The 16,797-nt window shown below is 47.1% G+C and overlaps 1 protein-coding gene across 4 annotated transcripts in view; it reads right to left on the reverse strand.

Annotated features, from left to right (window-relative positions):
* The window catches only part of WDR70 (WD repeat domain 70), a 345,359-nt gene that overhangs the window by 123,481 nt on the left and 205,081 nt on the right, over positions 1-16,797 (reverse strand). The gene's annotated exons all lie outside the window — the stretch shown is intronic.

Consider the following 16,797-nt stretch of genomic DNA (forward strand, 5'->3'; position numbering starts at 1 on the left):
CGAAATGGAGAGTCTAACAATGAGAAAACACTTTTTCAACTGTCCCTTGCTCTATATAAGAAAACTGGAGTTTGGCTTGAGTTCTGTTTTATAAGGTCCTATGTGGGTCTAGCATAACACTGAGCTTGTTAACAGTAATTCTTTCACTGACAGGACTGCATTATTAGTCTGAGGTGAATAGAAGCAGTAAATGACAAGGCCAGTGTGGGAACGTAGAAAGGGAAAACATTGCCTAGACTAAGAAATTACCTCGGTGAAGTGGATGAACTCTGAATACACCTGTGACCACCCTGTCAAGTCACATTAACCTCACAAAGGAAATTACTGCCTCCAGGCTGAAGCCAACCAGCAAGATTTACACAAAAGGCAGGAAGAACTAACGGGTCCAAATAAACAAATATCGGACAAAGTAAAGTGTTCCATAAATGGAAAGTTAGTAAAAAAAAAAATGTTCTCACTTGGATTGTAAATTGATAAGAATTGTCTTCAGGGCTGTGGAGTCTGAGTACATTTTGGGTAACTGGAGTCAAAGTTGGTGGTTTAATAACAGAGGAGTCAGGGGTCGTATGATTTTTGTACCAAATTCCACAGCTCTGGTGTGTATTATTATTATTATTTAGTATTTATATAGCGCCGACACATTACGCAGCGCTGTACAGTATATATCTATATATATCTTGTCACTAACTGTCCCTCAAAGGAGCTCACAATCTAATCCCTACCATTGCCATATGTCTATATTATTTAGTGTAAGTACTGTAGTCTAGGGCCAATTTTTTAAAGGGAGCCAATTAACTTATCCGTATGTTTTTGGAATGTGGGAGGAAACCAGAGTGCCCGGAGGAAACCCATGCAGACACGGAGAGAACATACAAACTCTTTGCAGATAGTGCCCTGGCTGGGATTTGAACCAGGGACCCACTGCTGTAAGGCGAGAGAGCTAACCACTACGCCACCGTGCTACTGTATTAGACTAAGGAGTCGGAGTCGAAGACTCAGAGGAATTTTGGGTAACTGGAGTTGGAGGGTTCATAAACTGAGGAATTGGATAATTTTTATCTACCGACTTCCACAGCCCAGTTGGAGTCATTTGTTTTTACCTGGAGTCAGAGTCGGTGGTTTTATAACCAAGGACTCGGAGTTGTATGATTTTTGTACCAAATTCCACAGTCCTGGTATTTATTAGACTAAGGGGTCTGTATGCATGTTGGATTAGTTTGGCTCTGTACAATTAACAAGCTGACACATCATTGCATTCCAGCAGTTCTGAAGGTGTGTTCGGCTCTTAGGGATTTTCATATTGCATATTCAGCAGTGATGCATTGTGGGACCTCTGAGCTCACTCCAACCTGATTAATTGCAAATACCTTCTGTTTTAAAAAGGAAAATTCCTGTTTCAGCATAGCACCTTAGTAAGGGGGCTTCTTGATTTCTCTTAGCCCTTTACACACTCCTAGGAGTTCTGGTTCACCATGAGCTTGCTGGGCAATCTACTACTATTTAGATGACACAGAAGGCAGACCTGTTATGCCTGTTTTGTACAGCAGGAGAGATTGGCAGCGCTTCCAGACAGATGCTGCACCTTAATTAACTACCTGCATAGATGTGCCGAGCTCGAAAAATGGGCAAATGACACTTCTTGCATTTAAAACAGGTACAGCAAAGCAGGGCGTTCGCTTCAGCATAAATAATACATGGCGATGACGAGCCCTCACGGAGCAGACCTAACCACTAGTTAAAACATAATTCTTAAATGGTGCTGCTAGTCATAAATGATATACACATTTTTTCTTTAAAAGAGACAACAAACAATTGACAGTGCTCCTAGGCTGCAAATGAAATTAAACCAACAGAGATGTGCAGATCCCCCAGGGGCTAAAATATACAACTTCAATACAAATCATATGCAAATTATGCACTAATCCCTAATCTAAAAATTTGAAAGCAAACTTAAACATGGATGCAGCTAGCTAGCCATTATTATACTTACGTTTGTTTTGTACAGCAGGTGAGATTGGAACAGTCTAGTAGGGAATCATTTGTGCACATATTATTTATGCTGAAGCGAACGCCCTCCTTTTTTGTACCGGTTTTGAATGCAAGTTGTATAATTTGCCTATTTCTTGAGCCCTGCACATCTATGCAGGTAGTTAATTCAAGTGCAGCGTCTGTCTGGAAGCGCTGCCAATCTCTTCTGCTGTACAAAACAAACATAAGTATACTCATGGCTAGCTGCATCCATGTGCTTCAGGTTGCATTCAAATTTTTAGATTAGCGATTAGTGCATAATTTGCATTTGATTTCTATTTAAGGTGTGTATTTTAGCCCCTAGGCGGTTCTGCACGCCTCTGTTGGTTTGATTTCATTTACAACCTTGGAGCGCAGACCTGTTATGCCGACTATTAAACCCAGAGAGTCAGCTTCTCCATGACCTCCTGCTGCATCCAGTGCCAGTATCCGCACCTTCACATTTATAAACCCAGAGATCCACTTTAAAGTGTTCTGGAATAGGAGTAAGATAAATAGCGAAGTTGAAATCCTTAGCAAAGGACAATTACTATAAAGGTATCGAGTTTCCTTTCAAAGAGAACCTGATCGCATGAAGGATCACACATCTGCCTAATAATATATGTGTGGCGGTTTGTTTTGCTGCGAGAGGCGCTTGTCCTGAGGGCCGTGACTCAGATGGGAAAGTTCTAATCTGATATCACAGTGAGCCATTCTGATCTGTGAGTCAGGCTGGTCCAAGGAATGAATGGAATTCCAGATGTGAGTCCTCAGGCGGGACGTAGAAGTGTGTAACGTTACAAGGCTGCCCCCATGACCTCCTCGCTGAAACCTGCGTTATATATGGTTCCACATCAAACTATGTAGACAAACATAAATTAGAGGCAACAAAGACAAAACAATTCATATGCGGTATTTATAGGACTACTTCAGTGGGCCTGCCAAGCGTGCCCCTGGGATTCTCAAAGGACACACATGCCCTTGGTTTCCCTTTGTGGGAAGGGACCAGAGTGACAGGAATAGTGCTAATTGAGCTAATTGTCCATGACCTTTGGTGATGTCACAATCACAGGGCACTGGGACTTCACAGAGATCTGCAGCAAGAGATAACAGAATGAAGAGCCCTATGGACAACCACTCAAGGTCAGAGAAAGTTGGTGATTTATGAAACCTCCCCCAATCAAGCTCTGCTAAGAAGTTAATACTTTTAAGTGGCCAGAGGGTAGTGTCCTTTTCATCTTCACACTGTGCCTATAAATCTTCTGCTTAACATCAGTTGAGCAGAGCTGTGAAGCCCTTAGGAGTACTCTATGGACACAAAGTGAAACTGTTTTTTTTCAGTTTTTACAGAGTATTATTATTGTGTATGTATATAGTGCATCTTTCATATCACTTTGCTGTGTACATAATTAGATAATTAGGAGCTCACAATCGAATGCCTACCATTAGTCTAGATGTATTGGATGGATAGTGCAATGGTTAAGGCCGGCTGCACACTGCAGTTTGGTGGTGTGATGGCCACACCGCATAAAACAGGCCTTCGGGGAATACTGTGTTCGCATGCGGTAATCCTCGTCTGGCATCCGACCAAGTTGGTAGTGATGCTCACTTCCTGTTCGGCAAATGACAACGAGCATGGAAGTGTATTGATAAAACACGCTTCCGCGCGTGCATTACGCAGTAACCTGCGGTGGGTTTTCGTAAATACAAGCGTGTCGCCATAGACTTACATGACTTCTGGTCCGACGCAGATCGCTGCACAGTAACATAGGCACTTCCGCAACTACTGCAATGTGGGGAGTGTGAACTCCCCATAGACTTTCATTACGCTGCGGTGGAGTGCAGTAAATTTACCGCACCACACCGCCTCAGTGTGAAAAGGCCCTAAGAGCTCTGCCTCTGACACGGGAGACCAGGGTTCAAATCTCGGCTCTTCCTGTTCAGTAATCCAGGAGCTATTCAGTGAGGAGACTTTAGGCAAGACTCCCTAACACTGCTACTAACTAATGAGTGTGCCCTAGTGGCTGCAGCGCTGGTGCTTTGAGTCCACCAGGAAAAAAGCGCAATATAAATGTTATTTGTCTTGTCCTATCTATCATTGTCTCTATCATAGGCTCATTCACAGTATGGCCTTTATCCAATTCGCTTCTTCTCCTAGGACATCATTTTGAACCTGTTTTAAATAGCTGTTCAGCACTCTGCAATTAAAAAAGTACCAAAAAGTAGGTGATAAAATACCGCCAAAGGCAGCGCTATGCACAGTGGCGCAGGGTCATATGAAGGCCGATTTTTGTGGTGCGCTGTGGCAGGAGCATCGCACCGCAAACGCACACATCAAGTGTAAGACCGGCCTCATACACACCTACATGGACTGTAGCCTGGTAGGGATCGGGACTCAAACACACCTACATGGACTGTAGCCTGGCAGGGATCGGGACTCATACACACCTACACGGACTGTAGCCTGGCAGGGATCGGGACTCATACACACCTACATGGACTGTAGCCTGGCAGGGATCGGGACTCATACACACCTACATGGACTGTAGCCTGGCAGGGATCGGGACTCATACACACACACCCACATTGACTGTAGCCTGGCAGGGATCGGGACTCATACACACCTACATGGACTGTAGCCTGGCAGGGATCGGGACTCATACACACCTACATGGACTGTAGCCTGGCAGGGATCGGGACTCATACACACATACATGGACTGTAGCCTGGCAGGAATTGGGACTCATACACACCTACATGGACTGTAGCCTGGTAGGGATCGTGACTCATACACACCTACATGGACTGTAGCCTGGCAGGGATCGGGACTCATACACACCTACATGGACTGTAGCCTGGCAGGGATCGGGACTCATACACACCCACATGGACTGTAGCCTGGTAGGGATCGGGATTCATACACACCTACATGGACTGTACCCTGGCAAGGATCGGGACTCATCCAGACCTACATGGACTGTAGCCTGGCAGGGATCGGGACTCATACACACCTACATGGACTGTAGCCTGGCAGGGATCGGGACTCATACACACCTACATGGACTGTAGCCTGGCAGGGATCGGGACTCATACACACCTACATGGACTGTAGCCTGGCAGGGATCGGGACTCATACACACCCACACGGACTGTAGCCTGGCAGGGATCGGGACTCATACACACCTACATGGACTGTAGCCTGGCAGGGATCAGGACTCACACACCCACACGGACTGTAGCCCGGCAGGGATCGGGACTCGTACACACCTACATGGACTGTAGCCTGGCAGGGATCGGGACTCATACACACCCACACGGACTGTAGCCTGGCAGGGATCGGGACTCATAGACACCTACATGGACTGTAGCCTGGCAGGGATCGGGACTCATAGACACCTACATGGACTGTAGCCTGGCAGGGATCGGGACTCATACACACCCACACGGACTGTAGCCTGGCAGGGATCGGGACTCATACACACCCACACGGACTGTAGCCTGGCAGGGATCGGGACTCATACACACCCACATGGACTGTAGCCTGGCAGGGATCGGGACTCATACACACCCACATGGACTGTAGCCTGGCAGGGATTGGGACTCATACACACCCACATGGACTGTAGCCTGGCAGGAATCGGGTCTCATACACACCCACATGGACTGTAGCCTGGCAGGGATCGGGACTCATACACACCTACATGGACTGTAGCCTGGCAGGGATCGGGACTCATACACACCTACATGGACTGTAGCCTGGCAGGGATCGGGACTCATACATACAGGGGCGTAACTAGGCCCCACCGGGCCCCCCTGCAGATTTTCACGTCACGTCAGCCGCTAGAGGGAGAAGTCTCCGATGGAACGCACGGAAGCAGGTATGTATCTGCCCGCCGCTCGCTGCCCACCACAGCCCCACAGACACTTACGAGCTGGAGGGGAGCGCAGAGGGGAGAGCCCCGAGGTGAGGGAGAGGGGGGAACTACCCCTCTCCCCGCCGACTGTGGGCAAGGTTTTCCCCTCATGCTGCCACCCCTCCAGCACCCACAAAACGGCCCCGAGCGGGCCCCAGGGGGGGGGGCCGGGCCCCCCCGCGGGCGCAGGGGCTGCAGGGCCTATTCCTACGCCCCTGCATACATACCTACATGGACTGTAGCCTGGCAGGGATCGGGACTCATGCACACCTACGTGGACTGTAGCCTGGCAGGGATCGGGACTCGAGCCCACGGGGGACAGTTCAGGGTCTGATACTGTACAGTTCTGTTGCTATGGAGTGGGGGAGGATGCTGGTTAATAGGTGGGTTTTATAGAAGAACAATGCAGATGACCTGCCAGGCAGATCGCTCACTGACACATCAAGATGGATTGGAGGCTGCCCTTTAAACTCTAAATTCTTGGCAGAGGTGGCCCTGACTGGCCTCACTGGTCGAGAATCATCTAGCGTGTGTCTGCACAAAGAACTATATGATGTAGCTAACTTGCATAGTACTGCTTTGTGTTATAATTGAATATTAGTAAAACTGACATTTGCTTAAAGAAGCTTTTGTAACAAAAGGGTGACTATCTGGTGTTTATACATCTTCTTGGGTCGCGGCTTAGCTTCCGATTGGAGGAAGCTGACAGAGGCGGGAGTCATGCGAAGGAGGAGGCGGGGGAGGCAATGCAGGGGGAGGTGGAGGTGCACACAGATTGACACATGACAGGTAAACAGCAGGCTAGTGACAATCAGATTGTCGTTAGCCTGTCTGTATCTTTCAGGGGGAGAGCAGAGCTCAGGGGGGACTAGCAGCGGCAATAGAAGGACACAGAGGCATGTCATTGTGCACAGAACATGCCTCTGTGTCCTATTATCTTTAGTAAAAACTGCCTAGGGTAAGGTGTGGGGGTGGGAGTCTAAAAGGGGACCTGAACTCTTGCACAGGACACAAGGAAAATATAACAGAAATGCACCCTGTATGTTTGAGTTTATGTGTGCGTTTAGCCTGTGTAATTCCCCCTCATTTGTGTCTAATCAGTAGTTGTAATTTGATCTACCCCCTGTGTCACATGCAATGAATATATAAAGTCAGAGCAGGTCTATAGTAATAGGGAAGGCGACAGGCGGCACCATTTTATTTGAGGTCTTCTATTGACCATTTTATGCGCGCTACTTTTTCGGGGTTCCCAGTGCACGGGCCCCGTATGTGGCAAGTTGAAAGTTGGCTGCATGAAAGCCCACTAGAGGGCGCTCCTAATCTGTATTTCCGATCGCCTCCAGCGATCAGAAGTAACAAGAAGGGCCGCAATGAGCGGCCCTTCTTGTTTTGCTTTCCTCGTCGCCATGGCGACGAGCGGAGTGACGTCATGGACGTCAGCCGACGTCCTGACGTCAGCCGCCTCCGATCCAGCCCTTAGCGCTGGCCGGAACTGTTTGGTCCGGCTGCGCTGGACTCGGGCGGCTGGGGGGACCCTCTTTCAACGCTACACGCGGCGCATCGCCGCGCTGCGGCGGCGATCAGGTAGCACACGCGGCTGGCAAAGTGTCGGCTGCGTGTGCTCCTTTTTTATTTGGAGTAAATCGGCCCAGCAGGGCCTGAGCGACACCCTCCGGCGTCTCTGGACGAGCTCAGCTCGTCCAGAACGCTCAGGAGGTTAAAGTGAATGGGAACCGCATTTAAAAAAAAATGAAGCAAATACTTACCTAAGGAGAGGGAAGGCTCTGGGTCGTATAGAGCCTTCCGTCTCCTCTCTCGGTGCCCTCTATCCTGTGCTGGCTCACCCCCCCCCCCCCCCCCCCCCCGGTTCAATCCCCCGCCGAAAGGGTATTTGTAAGTCTTCGGGAGCCGTGTCCTCCCGAAGACGTGCGGCTCCATACTGCACAGGTGTGAGCGTGCAAGAGAGCGTGCTTGCGCAGGTGCAGTACAGGGCCGCCCTTCTTCAGGAGCACTTGGGCTCCCTGAAGACTTCTGAAGCCTCCTTCGGCCGGGTAAAGCAGTATTTGACTAATTTAGTCAAATACTGCTACCAGGCGAGCCAGCACCGGAACGACGGGACCAGGAGAGGAGCCGGAAGGCTCTATAGGGCCCAGAGCCTTCCCTCTCCTTGGGTAAGTAACTATCTCATTTTCTTAAATGCAGTTCCCATTCACTTTAACCACTTCACCCCCAAGGGGTTTTTACCCCAATGGACAAGAGCAATTTTCACCTTTCAGTGTTCATCCCTTTCATTTGCCAATAGCTTAATCACTACTAATCACAATGAAATGATCTATATCTTGTTTTTTTTTTCACCACCAATTGGGCTTTTTGGGTTGATATTTGTTTTCAGTAATTACTTTATTTTCTATGCATTTTAAAGGGAAAAACAAGGAAAAAAATAAATACACCATTTCTCCAATTTCATCCCCTATAGTTTTAATATAAACATTGCTACTGTGCATAAAACCCACACATTTTATCTGCCTATTTGTTCTGGTTATCACAAGATTTTAATTATGTTCCTAGTATAAAATATGGTGACAGTATATTAGTTGGAAATAAAGGTATTTTTTCTATGGTGTTTTTTTTTCACTATTTTCACGTGCACGGGAATGCACGTGCACACACGGGAACGCGCACATGCACGCGCACAGCGGCAGCAGCACTGTTTGACTTATAAAAACGTCCTGGAGCCATTAAGAGGCTCCAGCAGGATGTTTTTATAAGTCAGCTTGTCATTAAGTGGTTAAAGGTTATTATGCTGTTGTGTATCGCTGAGAGGAGTTCTGAGTTCAGGTACTCTTTAAAGAGAGTCTGAAGCCATAATTAAAATGGCTTTTTTCCTTATATATAGCAGGGGCATGTGTGCCCCTGCTAAAACACCGCTATCCCGCGGCTAAACGAGGGTCCTTTCCCCTCCAAATCCCCCCTGTGCTGCCCGGGGAGCGCTTCCGTGTGAGGCGGGGCTATGAGCTGCAGCCCTGCCTCACACGCGTCTATCAGCGGCGGATCTCCGCCTCTCCCCCGCCCCTCTCAGTCTTCCTTCACTGAGAGGGGCGGGGGAGAGGCGGAGATCAGCCGCTGATAGACGCGTGTGAGGCAGGGCTGCAGCTCATAGCCTTGCCTCACACGGAAGCGCACAGGGGTAGCAAAATCTACGACCAAGTTGGTCGTTATTTTGCACTGGGGGATTTGGAGGAGAAAGGACCCCCGTTCAGCTGCGGGATAGCGGCATTTTATATGTATATAAGGAAAAAAGCCATTTTAATTATGACTTCAGACTCTCTTTAAGGGTTAGAGGTGTGTAGGCGCGCGCGTGTGTATGTGTGGGGGGTTGTCTTAAGAGTTAGGCATGAGGGGGGTTTTAAGGGTTAGGCGTGGGGGAGTAAGGTTAATGTTAGACGTAAAGAGGGAGAGTTCTGTGTGATAATAGGTTAGGACATAGTAAAATGTCAGTAAAATTACATATATTCTACTATAGTGGATAATAGAATATGGGTAAAATTACTGATATTCTATTGCCAATACTTTGCACCCACTTCTACATGCTGTGCTTTTATAGGTATGCCTGTCATAGGTATACAGCTATCCTATTGGCTTCTATGTTACAGGGCAGCACCATCTCCAATGAATGATTGTGCTACGCAGGTGCACGCTCTCCTGAAACTGATCTAGATGAATAGTGCTCCAAGACTGAGTTCTTGGGAAAATATTTAAATTATCTATAAATGGTTTAAAAAAATTAGTCTTTGCTGAAGGTTTGGCTGGTCTGTTACTTAAGAAAACTGCTAAAATTAGCCAACACAAACAGGAGTATTTTGATTAATCTGAAATCTTGTAAGAAAAGATAGAGGTTCTATTTTTGTTAGCGCGAAATGAGTGACCTCCAGTAAAATCCACTTCGGCGCACAAATATACGAGCATATTTCAGCAACTTTTACTCCAGCTTTTATGTCTGTTAACTGTAGCTGTCATCGTGCTGACAGAAAGAGGCAGACTCTCTATAAAAGTATGCTAACACCATTTTTCATTAGTTTAAAAAACAATCCTCAAAGAATTGATACAGTGAACCAATTTATGGAGAACCAGAACCACCAGGATATTTGATAGTGAGCCTAAAAGACCTTTAATATAAAAGCACTGCAAACTACAGTGCTGACATTTTCTTAAAGTGGGATAAAATAACATTCAATAAAAATGTGTTTTCCTACTTGTTATTACCCATCCAGTTATCATATTTGCTTTTGTGCATAAGTATTATTGTTTGTTTCCCAATTGTAATTCCCAAAGTACAGTTTATCTGCTCTGAAAGCTACCATTGCATTTTATACATAGCTGCTATATTTTTTAACCACTTCAGTACCAGCAGCCTCTGCCCCCTTAAGGACCAGAGGCTGATGGCAGGGTCGGACTGGAACACTAAGGGCCCACCGAGGGAGTTTCAGCCTGGGGCGTGGTCATGATGGGTCTGACCAGATACATTTTAGATAAAATAATCAAGTAGTTACATGCCTCATGATAATTCATCAAGTAGTAAAATGGCAGCAGATTTTCTGACAAAATGCAATCAGATTGGCAGCAGATTCCGCACAAAATGCAATCAAATTGGCAGCAGATATCCCCACAAAATGCAAATAGATTGGCGGCAGATATCCCCACAAAACGCAATCAAATTGGCGGCAGATTTCCCAACAAAATACAATCAGATTGGTGGCAGATATCCCCACAAAATGCAATTAGATTGGCGGCAGATATCCCCACAAAATGCAATCAAATTGGCAGCAGATATCCCCACAAAATGCAAATAGATTGGCAGCAGATATCCCCACAAAATGCAATCAAATTGGCGGCAGATTTCCCAACAAACTAAAATCAGATTGGTGGCAGATATCCCCACAAAATGCAATCAAATTGGCGGCAGATATCCCTACAAAATGCAATTAGATTGGCGGCAGATATCCCCACAAAATGCAATTAGATTGGCAGCAGATATCCCCACAAAATACAATCAGTTTGGCAGCAGATATCCCCACAAAATACAAATAGATTGGCGGCAGATATCCCCACAAAGTCAGGTCCCCTGTTAGTGGGGGCCCCCATGCTGGAAGGGGGTGCAGTGGGCACAGAGCGGCAGGGAGGGGGGGAAGCTTCCCCCCCCTCACCTGGAGCCCCCCCCAGTTTAGGTAGGCAGGCCGCAGGCGCAGGTCACAGGTGTCCCACAGCGCAGGAAGGGGGCAGTGAGCACACACAGCGGCGGGGAGGGGGAAAGCTTCCCCCCCTGCCTCACCTAGGTGCCCCCCCTTCCGCACTCCCCCTCCCTCCAAAAATGCAGCCAGCGGCAGCGAGCAGGGAATAGCTTACCGGCATGATGACATCAGAGGAGATCCATCGCTCTGCGTGCCACTGGCTGGTCTCCGTCTCCTGCAATGCACTGACCAATCACGCTCTCGCAGTACTCTCTGTGAGAGCGTGATTGGTCAGTGCATTGCAGGAGACTGAGACCAGCCAGCAGCACGCAGAGCGATGGATCTCCTCTGATGTCATCATGCCGGTAAAGCTATTCCCCGCTCGCTGCAATTTTGGAGGGAGGGGGAGTGCGGAAGGGGGAGCGCGGAAGGGGGGGCCCCCAGGTGAGGGAGGGGGGGAAGCTTCCCCCTCCCGCCGCTCTGTGCGCCCAATTTCCCCCCTTCCTGCGCTGTGCCCGCTCTGAGGCCCTCAGGAGGCGGGGCCCACCAATGGAATCATCGGCAGTTCGGTGGGTCAGTCCGAGCCTGGCTGATGGTACACTAAAACGCCGCATACCGATGAATCGCCGCAAGTTACCGTCGCTCCCGCTGGTCACGCCGCCCTGTCCCCGCCGCAGGCTGCTCTCTCTGCCGTCTCTATGACGGCAGAGCGCTGTGCGCCGGTCAGGAGTCGCTTTCATTGGCTCCTGACCCTGACACTCAATGTAAGCCAATGGGATTGGCTTATAGTAATGACAGGGCCAGGCTCCTGCCCGGCTCACAGTGCTCTGCTGTCATAGAGGCGGCAGGGCAGCACATTGCGGTGGGTAGTAAGTGGCGAGAGCGGCGGGAACGCGCGGTGAATGGGACGTAGAGCTTACGTCCGGTCAAAACCGCAGCGCCACCTGTCCTTTGTAGATTTGTACTGCGTCGGTCCGAAATTGGTTAAATTGGTTAAACTAGGGATCACTTCACAGCTCTTTCTGCTTAAAACTATCTAGTGATCACTTCTCAGCTCTCTCTGCTTCTTTTAGCTCAGCACAGCTCAGTTTGCTAATGTTTACTACATGTAAACAAACAATAATGTTATCACCCTTTTGGATGTGGTCAGAAGCTTTCCACTGAAGCAAGGAGCTTTCCACTGAAGTGCTGTGTTTAACTGTTTGAATGCGGTTTTGCTTCAATTTTTTGTGGTATTAAATTGTATGCTTTAAATAATCTTTTAGAACAAAGAGGAAATGCTGAGTTTTATACCATTTTAACACAGAAAAAAGTATTTGCGAGTTCTTACTCCCATGTCTCCAGAAGTAAATCATGCAATACATCACAACAGAGGGAAGTGTCATGCACATCATTCCTTTCTGCCCCTGTAAACAAGGTGTACATGCAGAGCCAATGATTTATAGCACCAGAGCTGATGCATCATGGTCTTGCTTCTTGGGCATGTGGAAATGGTCATTCACCATTATTTTCTATTTTAAGGCAATACTGTACTTGGCAGTGCTTTTAAGACAAGACAAGACAAAAGACAAGGCCAACTCAAAGCGTCAGAGCTGCAGCCACTTGGACATGCTCAGTGTCCAAGTAGACACGCTCAGAGCCCAAGGACTGAATAGGTGCTGGCTTACTAAACAGGAAGAGCCGAGATTTGAACCCAAGGGCTATGGGGCTATACCTCCTGTGTCAGAGGTATAGCCCTTAACCAGTACACTATCCAGCAACTGCTTTCAGTGAGTTGGTTATGCTGACTATGCCCTGTGGTTTGGCCATGAGTTGGTTGTGCTGACTATGCCCTGTGGTTTGGCCATGAGTTGGTTATGCTCAGTGTGGTTTGGCCATAAAGATCACATGACTGGTTGGACTAAGTTAACGATCTTTTGGAAGGTAAGGTGTTTCAGATACTGTATATTTCCTCTTCACTTAGCTGTCCGCCTACAGTTAAACCTCAGCTCCTAGTGAGAAAAAGGTCTAATCTACTGTCAAACACATGGAAACCTAGACGCGTAAATATGCTGAAAGGGAGAAACGTTATCAAGGAAAATAGAGATAGAAAAAGCCAACATTTCAGCAATTATTTTTTTTTTAATTTTACATGAACCGTGAAGAAAAGGTTTAGGAAAAAAGGTGGGAGGTGAATTAAAAGTGATTCCTTGGCGAGCCTAATAAATTCACACGTAGATAAAAATGCCTTCAAATATGTCTGGTTATGATCCCGGTGTTATTTTATGCATTCTTTAAATCCCTCACAGAGCATTAGGCAAACAAATCAACAACATTAAGTTATTTCAATTCACAGCACAGACCGAGTTTGCTGAGGCTGACCAGAGACATGCTTTTGGCGGTTCATAAAATACTGGCATTAATCAAAAGATAAACAGGTCAGGGCTGTTCACTGAAGAGAAAGCAATAAGTTATATGTGTCTCAGAGGAGCCAGGATGCGGCCTTCTTTTTTGACTGACTTTTTTGACTGAGTTTCCTCCAACACTACTGTTAAGACAGTCCTGGGGCAAACACGAGTGAAAAGGCCAGTTCTTAAAAAAATCCATGCCTGAGGCAATAAAGGTCAGATCTATTCATAAATCAAACATAATACCGTATATACTCGAATACAAGTCGACCTCATGTATAAGTCGACTCCAATATTCAACCCTCTTAAAGAGAACCAGAGACGAAGGACCCTCATGTATTTTACTATATATATCAATGGAAACATGACAGTAAACACCTACTCTGCTATTTGTTTCATTCTTCACTGCTTATTCTGCCTGTTATCAGCTCTGATAAGAATCCGGACTGAGCATCCAGTCTAGCTTTGCCCCATAATGATTATGGGTGAGTCAGTCTTCTGAGATGTCTTTTCAAGCCCAATTCTGCCCCCTTCTGGCTCTGCTTTCTTACTAGGATGATAAATAGCAGGAAAGCAGAGCCACAAGGGGGCAGACTTGGGCTTCAAAAGACATCACACAGAAGACTGACTCAGCTAGAATCATGTGGGGCAAAGCTAGACTGAATGCTCAGTCGGAGATTCTTATCAGAGCTGATAACAGGAAGACTGAGCAGTGAAGAATGAAACAAATAGAGTAGGTGTTTACTGTCCTGTTCCCATTCATATATATGGTAAAATACATGAGGGTGCTTCGTCTCTGGTTCTCTTTAAGCTGAATTTTTTTTATTAACTCAAGTATAAATCTACCCAACAAAGTAAATGTCTGCACTAGGGGGTTCTAGAGGGGTTAATGACTGCACTGCATACAATATTGCAGCCATTAACCTATCCTGTGCCTTAAGTGCAGCCAATACCTCCTCCAGGCCCCCAAGTGATGCAATTATTCACACCCCTTTATGCAGCCCCCCTGCCCCTTTCCTTGTTAATTGTTGTGGCTAGGACTTTCAGACCTGTGTTTTTTGGCATGTCCTTTCCTCAAAGTGTCACTTACCTCTGGGTAAATTGCTGCAAATGGGAACGTCCCTATTAGTACACACATTACTCAGTGTTGCCCGAGACTCGTGTATAAGTCGACCCCTGTACTTTTATTAAGTGAATCAGAACTAAATTTTTAGACTTATACTCAAGTATATACAGTAGTTACATTTTCAGATGATAACACTGTCATTGGGCTTCTATCAGACAACGAGGAAGCTGCATACAGGGAAGATGTTAGGAACCGGATTGTGTGGTGTGACATTAACATGCTGTTGCTTAATACAAAAGTTACAGAGTACCCAGCAAGCTCATGGTGCACCAGAACTCCTGGGAGTGTGTAAGTGGCTGAAAGAGACCAAAAAGCCCCCATACTAAAATGCGATGCAAAACAGAAGTTTGCAGTTCAGGTTGGAGTGAGCTCTGAGGTGTCCTACGCTGCATCACTGCTGAACATGCAAATCATCTTTGTGTTGTCCCTCTCATAGCTAGCCACACCTCCAGAACCCCTGGAATGCAATGATGTGTCAACTTGTTAATATTACAGAGTCACACTGATCCAACATGCATTTACTACAAAAGACCAAAGAAATTATTCTGGACTTTAAAGAAACCCAGAGATGAGTAAAGGGGCGGTTTTTTTTTCACTTACCCGGGGCTTCCACCAGCCCCATAAGCATGGATGCGTCCCTCGCCATACTGCGGCATGCCTCCGTTAAGCCTCATTCTTCTCCAGTATTCGGCTCAGTGACGTCAGCGCGCGGCCTTCTGCGCATGCGCAGGAGGTCCACGCATGCGTAGAAGACCCTGGCTGACGTCACTCAGTCAGACTGAGCCCGACTGAGCTGAGTACCGGGGATTGATTGCAGCTGAACGGAGGATTGCGAGAAGGCTGCGGGAGGACTGCGAGGGATACAGCCATCCTTATGGAGCTGGAGGAAGCCCCAGGTAAGTAAGAAAAACGGCTCCTTTACTCATCTCTTTAAGATTGCCAAAAAGACCAGTCACAAACCGATAATGATGAATAATGTAGAGGCTGTGGAGAGAGTTTCCAGCTTTAATATCAATTATATGCGACACAAGCTGATTGGCTGAGAAGCTTTTCTACCACTATGCTCCTTGCTTGGCTTTGGTATTAAATGCTAAAGTGACATTGATGCTGGGAATATGGTTGGGGCTACGCCAGACCATACGGCGTCCATTTTGACAGATGCGCTGTCATCGCTGACATGGCCCGTTGCCACTCTGGAGCCGAGACATGCCATTCCTCAAATGAATGGCGCCGGAATACGTTTTTCAAAAATGTACGCGGGTCGCTTTTCCCCGCAATGGCTGTAAAGTATAGGTCAATGCGAATGGGCCCTAATTGTTTTTGTTATAGTACAGATTACATTAACATTTCATCTGTAAAAGCCAATCTCAACACACAAATTTAATAAATCTGACAGCCTAGTGAGCTGTGAATGTGCCCAAAAGTGACCCTTTTTGTGCGAAAAAAAATAAAGCTTATAATTTAGTCATGTAATTCAAAGTGGCTGAGCTAAATATGACCAGGATTCACTCAAAAGCTGCCTCCTCATTGTTCATTTTCTTTTCCAACTCAGATCCCAACAGATAGACCCAACTAAGTTAAGGTGGCCATACATCTCTCGACTTGGCAGCCGATCGGCCATCCGATTTGATAACTGTAAAAGAATTGCATGAAAACTGATGCCGCCAAGAGCATGCCCGATTGACGATGCAACCAATTTCGGGCCAAAATCAGTAACATGTATCGATCAGACATGCTGCAAGATGTTGGGCTGTCATGGTCGATCGGGTGCGAGGTGGTAACTGCGAGCGATATCGGAACGAGCCACAAAACATCCGGCGCTGTCCCCCTAGTGTATAAATGTGCCCCCAAGTGCATTTATACATTACCGTCCTGTGTCGCCCACCGCGTGGTGCCCATCCGTCTTCGGAATCCCCGCCTCTTACATTAGTGGTATACATGCCACTAGCATGGTGCATGTGCCGTGCTATACGCCGGAGCGTGTATAGCGCTAACAGAAAGCAGAGGACTCTGAAGATGGATGGGCACTGCGCGGTGGGTGCCACAGGACAGGTAATGTATAAATGCACTTACGAGGGGCACATTTATAAACTAGAGGGGCAGCAGCAGGGAGAGGCATACAGCAGAAGTGGCCA

Source organism: Hyperolius riggenbachi, chromosome 1 (assembly GCF_040937935.1).
Source record: "Hyperolius riggenbachi isolate aHypRig1 chromosome 1, aHypRig1.pri, whole genome shotgun sequence".
Classification (NCBI taxonomy): domain Eukaryota; kingdom Metazoa; phylum Chordata; class Amphibia; order Anura; family Hyperoliidae; genus Hyperolius; species Hyperolius riggenbachi.